Source organism: Cornus florida, unplaced genomic scaffold (genome assembly GCF_030987335.1).
Source record: "Cornus florida cultivar Cherokee Brave unplaced genomic scaffold, ASM3098733v1 CherokeeBrave_3.0.0_Hap2_Chr08, whole genome shotgun sequence".
In the NCBI taxonomy this organism is placed as follows: domain Eukaryota; kingdom Viridiplantae; phylum Streptophyta; class Magnoliopsida; order Cornales; family Cornaceae; genus Cornus; species Cornus florida.
Window position 1 is genome coordinate 44,066,892 of NW_026775578.1, and position 7,165 is coordinate 44,074,056.

General features: G+C 37.0%; 1 pseudogene; it reads left to right on the plus strand.

Moving 5' to 3' along the window:
• The first annotated feature begins 920 nt into the window (after positions 1–920).
• On the plus strand, positions 921–1,019 carry LOC132272088 (small nucleolar RNA R71; annotated as a pseudogene).
• The last annotated feature ends 6,146 nt before the right edge of the window (positions 1,020–7,165 follow it).

Consider the following 7,165-nt stretch of genomic DNA (forward strand, 5'->3'; position numbering starts at 1 on the left):
GACATACTCTATTGTGTGACCTCCGATGAGGAATGAGTCTCCACAACACATTGTTGCTTTTGTGGGGCATTCAAAGGCATTTTTCCATTCTCTCCTGCATTTAAAGTGCTAGCTATTTGCCCTACTTGGGTTTCTAACTTTGTAATGGATTGAGAGTGAGAATGAAGTAATTATGTGTTTGCCTCTAAAGTGCCCAAAACAGTCAAAATTTTCTCTTCAAAAGTAGGACTTCTAACATTTCCTTGGGAATATGATTGATTAGGAAGAATGAGAATTTGAAAATTGGTTTCCTTGTGATTGGTATGATGATCTAAAACCTTGGGAACCTTGGCTTTGCATTGGAGGTGGAATGTACTTTCCTTGAAAACCGCCTTGGGAAAGGTTTGAGGCCCCCCATTGGTTTTTTCCAAGAGAAATTCGAGTGATTCCTCCAACTAGGATTGTAATGATTTCCATAAGGATTGTTCCCTTGATTAGTAAAAATAGCATTTGCTTGTTCATGATGCTCACTTTGCACATGTCCATGAGGACAATTGGAAGTAGAATGTAAAACACTTGAACAAGTCATACATGTCTCATTAGATGCATGATGAGAATGGTTAGGGAAGGAAGATACTTGATTCACTGAGTTTTTGTTAATAAAAAATTGATCAAACCTTTGAGATAATGATTTCATTTCGGCGGCAATTTCATTGGAGTGGTCGACTTGATGTAAGCCAACACTCTTCCTACCACTAGAATTTCTACCATTATTCGAAGATAAAGTACGATGCAAAGAATTTTCACTCATGCTCTCATAAAGACGCCACACGTCATCCTCGTGCCTATCAATGTAAGAGCCACCCATGGAAGCATCAACCATGCCTTTGTAATTGTTCGATAAGCTCTCAAAGAAATATTGAACTAATTGCCATTTGGGCATGTCATGATGTGGACACTTCTTAAGCAATTCATTAAAGCGTTCCCATGTCTCATGAAATGTTTCTCCATCCTCATATGAAAATTCTTGAATTGAGGTTCTCATGGCATTGGTCTTAGAAACCGGATAGTACTTCTTTAAGAACTCTTATTGCATTTCCACTCAAGAAGTTATTGAAAAAGGTCTAAGGTTGTTGAACCAATATTTTACCTTATCTTTAAGGGTGAATGGAAAAAGTTTAAGCCTTGAGACCTCTTTCGGCATGTCCGTGTATTTTACGGTGGAACATACTTCAAGAAACTCATCCAAATGCTTGTAAGGTTCTTCACTTGGAAGTCCATGATAGTTAGGAAGCATTTGAATGGTTTGTGGCTTGATTTCATAGTGGTGTGCTCTAAATGGTGGCAATTGAATGCATGTAAGTGCATTATATTCATTAGGCACATAGTGATCTCTTAAAGCAAGGGGAGAATTAGCAATTGGAGGTGCAACATGGGCACCTTGGTTGTCTTGAATAATGGGAGGTGGTGGAGCATAGATTGGCTTTGGCATTCCCAATGGAACTTGGCCTTGTTGTCTTGGTTGATAGACATATGGCCTTGGCATGCCTAATGGAACTTGCATATTATCATGATGCACATTAGGGTGGAGGATGCCTTGTTGGTCTATGTGACCAAGGTCCTCCACATGATCCTCATTGTGTCCTTCCATTGATGAAATAGATTGACTAGCACTACCTCTTCCCCTAGGATTTCAAATAATGGATTCAAGATGAAAATTTAAAGGGATAAGAGTAGGTCTCAATGATCTATGACCATGCATGCACAATGCAACACAACAATCAATAACAACAAACACTTCACCTTCATAACAAATCAACAATCAATAAACTTCCTCCATATACAATGTTCATACTCCCATGCTTTAACAATAATATGCAAGAAAAGTAAATTGCCTCCATGCAGGCTCACGATTTATCTAAGAATTGAAATACTAGCCTCCACGCGGGCCGACGATTTAACTAAGAGTTTGAGTAAGAAAAAGCTCACAAAGGTCCTTTAGCACTTCAACTCCAAATTTATAGCTTAGCTTAGCAAATTTTTAGATTTTTAGCATTTTTCCTTGCTTGCTTTTTTAGCCCAATGCTCCTTGTCAATCAAGAACAAACACAATAAGTAACAAAAATTGAAAACAAATTAAAGATACGATCAAAAGAGTACAAATTCCTAATTGATTTCACAAATACGACGTTGCCAATCAATCAATCCCCGGTAACAGTGCCAAAAACTTGGTGCGTGCCGTCGTCGCAAACCCAAAAGTTTATATGTAATGTGGCCAAGTTTTATATTTAGAAATTGCCACTACTACCTTTCACTAAAAATATAGCTAGGGTGTAATACCCCTAATATTTAAAGGACAGACCTGAAATTTAATTAATTATTTAAATTGTATTTTTATTTGATTATTGATTAATTAATTTAAATTGTATTTTTATTTGATCAATTGCTGTTAATTTAATTATTTTGTGTGCATTTTTAATTAGTTAATTATTTTAATTGTTTGTATGTACGTAGTTGATTAAATGGTTTCCTTTGATTGTTAATTGTTTATTTGATTTGTGGTAACTGTTTAGTTAATTATTATGTTGGTTTAATTATGGAATATCTTAAGCTAGGGTTTTATGGTTGAACGTAGCCGACTTGTAGTTGGTTTAGGATTTAATTTAGGGTTTCAACTTAAACCTATAAATACATAAGTATACGTCTGCTAACGGTTTTGTAAACCTTATTCACCATATTCACGTACAAAAAATACAGAGGGAATACAGAGAGCAACTAAGTGTGTTTTGTGAGACAAAATACTGAGAGAACCTTAAGAGATTAAGGGAGGGATTCAAGGAGGAGTTCTGGATTTAATTAGGAGAGACAGAGGTTGATAACAACAATTGACGTCGCCAGAGTTGCTAAAGACGACAGTTTTAGATTTCCAACCGGAAAGTAGAGCTAAGTCTCTATTCTTCTCTTTCCCGTTAATTCGTGTTCTGTGCATGCCTAGTTGGACTCTAGGGATTTAAATAAAGATTAAAACGGACTTAAATAAAATTAATAACAAGTCTTTTATGCATATATGATTTTTATTTAGTCTCGTTGATAATCTGGTTTGCCTAATCCTTGATGTTTCTGTTATTTGTTTCTTCTCGGTGTTTATGTTAAGCTTTGATTAAATAGGGATCATGATTATGTATTGAGGACTAGACATTAATCTAGGGTTAAGATTGAACTCTGAAATAAGTATTAAAAACAGTATTTAATTTTCACATAAGAAATCTGTTTTGAATCGCTTAAGTTTATAACTGAGATTCTGTAATCGTCGCTTTAAAAGGTTGTGTTCAATACATGTTATGGTTGTATGTTGGTGGTTTAAGATGTATCTAGGACTGAGTTAGAACCTAGAACAAGGATTAAAAACATCACAGAGGGTCTAGGAAAACACCGGAGTTGAAGAAGATGAAGCAGGAACGGACAACGGCATGCAAGGGAGTAAAAGCAGGCTCCAAAAAGGGAAAGAGCCGGCTCTAATATCCTTAGAGCCAGATCTTGGCTGTTTAGAGTAGGCTCTTAGAGCCATAGAACCAGCTCAATCCATAAAAGAGTAGGCTCTACTTTGTTTTGAGCCTGCTCTAGTCCAGAACTCTCACAATATGTTGTTTTTTGATTTTTCTGTGCGTAGTTTGAGTTGTACAGTGTATATCATCTCTTTTAAACTATTTTAATTGATGTGTTGGGACTATAATAGACTTAATCTAATATGGAAAACATTAATCCATGATTGAGCTAAGGAATGGAGCAAAATAAATCTAAAGAAAAACGATAGATTGCCAACTGGGTTTTTGTGCGTCGTTTTGACTATTCTGAGTATTTCTATTGTGTTTAAGCTGTTTTAAATATTGGATGGAACAGTTTTAGACCTAAACTTAGTATAGAGGAACATTAATCTATAATGGGATTAATTGAAGGAGCAATATAAAGTTTAAGAAAAACTTAAATGATGCACACCGTTTTGCTAGTTTTGTGCACTAGAATTTAGCAGATTTTTATTATATGATTCAATGATATATATAATCATGTTTCCTCAGTGTTTTAAGTATGGTGATTTATTTATAATCAACTATACTTAGGTTGGACTTAATTGGTACTTAAATTGTATCAATTCATGGATCTTGTTGGAGGATGTAAATGTTTACATATATTATAACAGTTTATAACATTGGGTATGGTTTTTAGGCCTTGTATTGAATGCTTAATATTTATGTATATGGATTCATATATCTTGTGCATAACTTGGAGTATGGTTGATAACTATTTAATATCGTATTGTCAACTATGTTAACTGAAGGATTGTATGTACCGGTATGGGACGGTGACATACTAGGCATGGATTAGTTCAAGCACTAAATCCTACCTAATTTGGAATGAGTTGGATTAACCATAACAAGGTTAAGTCCTACTTATATGGATATATATAAACCGGAATGGGATGATGTCATATTAGGGATGGCTTAGATCAAAACACTAAGACCTACCTATATTGGGAATGGATTAGTTCAAAACACTAAGCCCTACCTAATTTGGATTAAGGTATGGATTAACCATAAAGGTTAAGTCCATCACTTACTTGTGTCATGTCAATCAAATAAATTGAATGACCTATTATGGTTTCAGGATGGATTTGTTATACATATATCAAACCACTACACAGATGGATGGTATTTTGTATTAAGAGGAGTACGGACTTTATATATATATATTATATGGAACCGTGGTATGAGCTTGAGTCTCATAACCATGGTTAGGGCTCGTATATCGCCTAGGATGGATAACTGGACATAGGTGTTGTTCCCTAGTTGGTCTAGGTACTCATGCCCACCTTAGGGTGCGTATTTGCATGTTGCCTTCTATTCAGGCTGAGACAGACCTACTAGACTAGCGACCATCCTATAATGTGTACTATATACATATATGGACTACTTTAGATATTGTTGAGTCTTCTTAGGATGTATCTGCGTATCGGATTACTGTTTGGATTGTAGTAGATCAGACTTGCATGTGGGCTTGACCCACTCCTTTATTTTTTAGGTGTTCATCAGTTCCAGGGTTAGAGCTTGGACGCGCAGAGCAGATACAGATATTCATTCCTCCGATTATGTAGGAATCTTCTCTATGTTAGCTTTGGATTTTATTTCTATTATTTCAGTTTTGGTTTGAGAATTTTAATAAGGGATCCAATGGATGGATTCCCGAGTTATAAACTTATGGAATTTTGGATTATCGGATTTGAATAATTATGATACAAGGATTTTCTTTTAGTTTCTTTCAGCTTATTATATTATTTCGTAATTCACTTTGTATTCCATGTTCGATTTAAAATACTTTAATTGTTTGATATCCCTCGGGTTTGGGCCTGGGCCTGATCAACCCATGTCTCGGATCCGAGGGGTATCACATAGGGTGAGTAGGGATCATCCCAAGGGATTGAGTGTCGTACTAGGTTGAGGGTTCAAAATTAGGGTTAGTAGGTCGAGTGATCAAAATAGTGGTTGGTTAGTTGAATTAAACTATATGCAAATTAAACTAAAATAAACAATAATGTAATAGAGAGAATAAAAGAGAGAAAGATCTTGGGTTTAGAGATCACCACTAAGCATAGTTTTTTTACACCTTTAATGAATGATTAATGAAGGGAAGAACATGTATTGCAACAAAGTGTGTGTGTGTGGTTGTTTCAACAAGCATGGATGACAAATTAAGCATATATTGTCTAAACAATATGGTGGATAGCACAACATATCAAATTAAGCCATTAATCCTTTCTTTAAGCTCACAATCCAAACACATCACAAGGTTAGAGATACATGTTACTTGCTTTTCATAAGTATGGAACATCAACAACAAGCATGGATTGTCTTCCCATTTAATAACTACTCTACAACTAAGCTAATGACATGAAATTAAACTAATTAAACTAAGAAAGAGGTACAATCCATCAAGCAATGAGTATGAACCATCAAATAAACCACAAGAACATGACATTAAGCACCATGTCTTGACAATCTCTAGATCTATAGCATCAACACACATAGACATGTATCAATAACACAAGAAATAGAGACAAACACATGAACATCTATTGTAGCATACATAGACATATGGATAGAATAAAATGATTAATTGGAAGCATTAAACCACATAAATCATTGAATAAACAAGATTTATATATATATAAGTGTCAAGACATGAATCACAATACAAATCCCCTAAAAAATACATAAATCAAGAAGTAGAAAGCATGCTTAGGGCTAACTCTAGCCCCAAGAAGATGTCTAGCCACTCATGAATGATGTCCTCCAACCCTCAAGGGCAAGCTCCATGGAAGAAATCTGCTCCTTGGTTGATGAAGAGCCTCCAATGGTGTCTCTAGCCTCATCCTCTTCTTTGCTTCCTCTCTAAGCGTTCTCTAAGGGATGATATGATATGTAACAACCCACTCCACTACATGGTATAATATTGTCCGCTTTGGGCCTGAACCCGCACGGTTTTGCTCTTGGGCTTCACCCCAAAAGGCTTCATACCAATTGGAGATAATACACTTACATATAAGCACTTCACTTTCCTCTACCCAGGCAATGTGAGACTGTGCACCTATAGCTCGCCAGTGTGGTAGCCTGACAGTGTCTCTCGCACCCGCCCACGACACACCAGCCCATAGGGTCGTCACAATCCACCCCCTTTGGAGGCCCGACGTCCCCGTCGGCACACTTTTGGATGGGTAAGGCTCTGATATCATTGTAACAACCCACTCCACCACATGGTATAATATTGTCCACTTTAGGCCTGAGCCCGCACGGTTTTGTTCTTAGGCTTCACCCCAAAAGGCCTCATACCAATTGGAGATAACACACTTATATATAAGCACTTCACCTTTCCTCTACCCAGGCGATATGGGACTGTGCACCCATAGCTCGCCAGTATGGTAGCCTGACAGTGTTTCTTGCACCCGCCCACGGCACATCCGCCCACAAGGTCATCATAATCCACCCCCCTTGGAGGCCCGACGTCCCTGTCGGCACACTTCCGGCTGGGTCAGGCTCTGATACCATATGTAACAACCCACTCCACCACATGGTATGATATTGTCCGCTTTGGGCCTGAGCCCGCACGGTTTTGTTCTTGGGCTTTACCCCAAAAG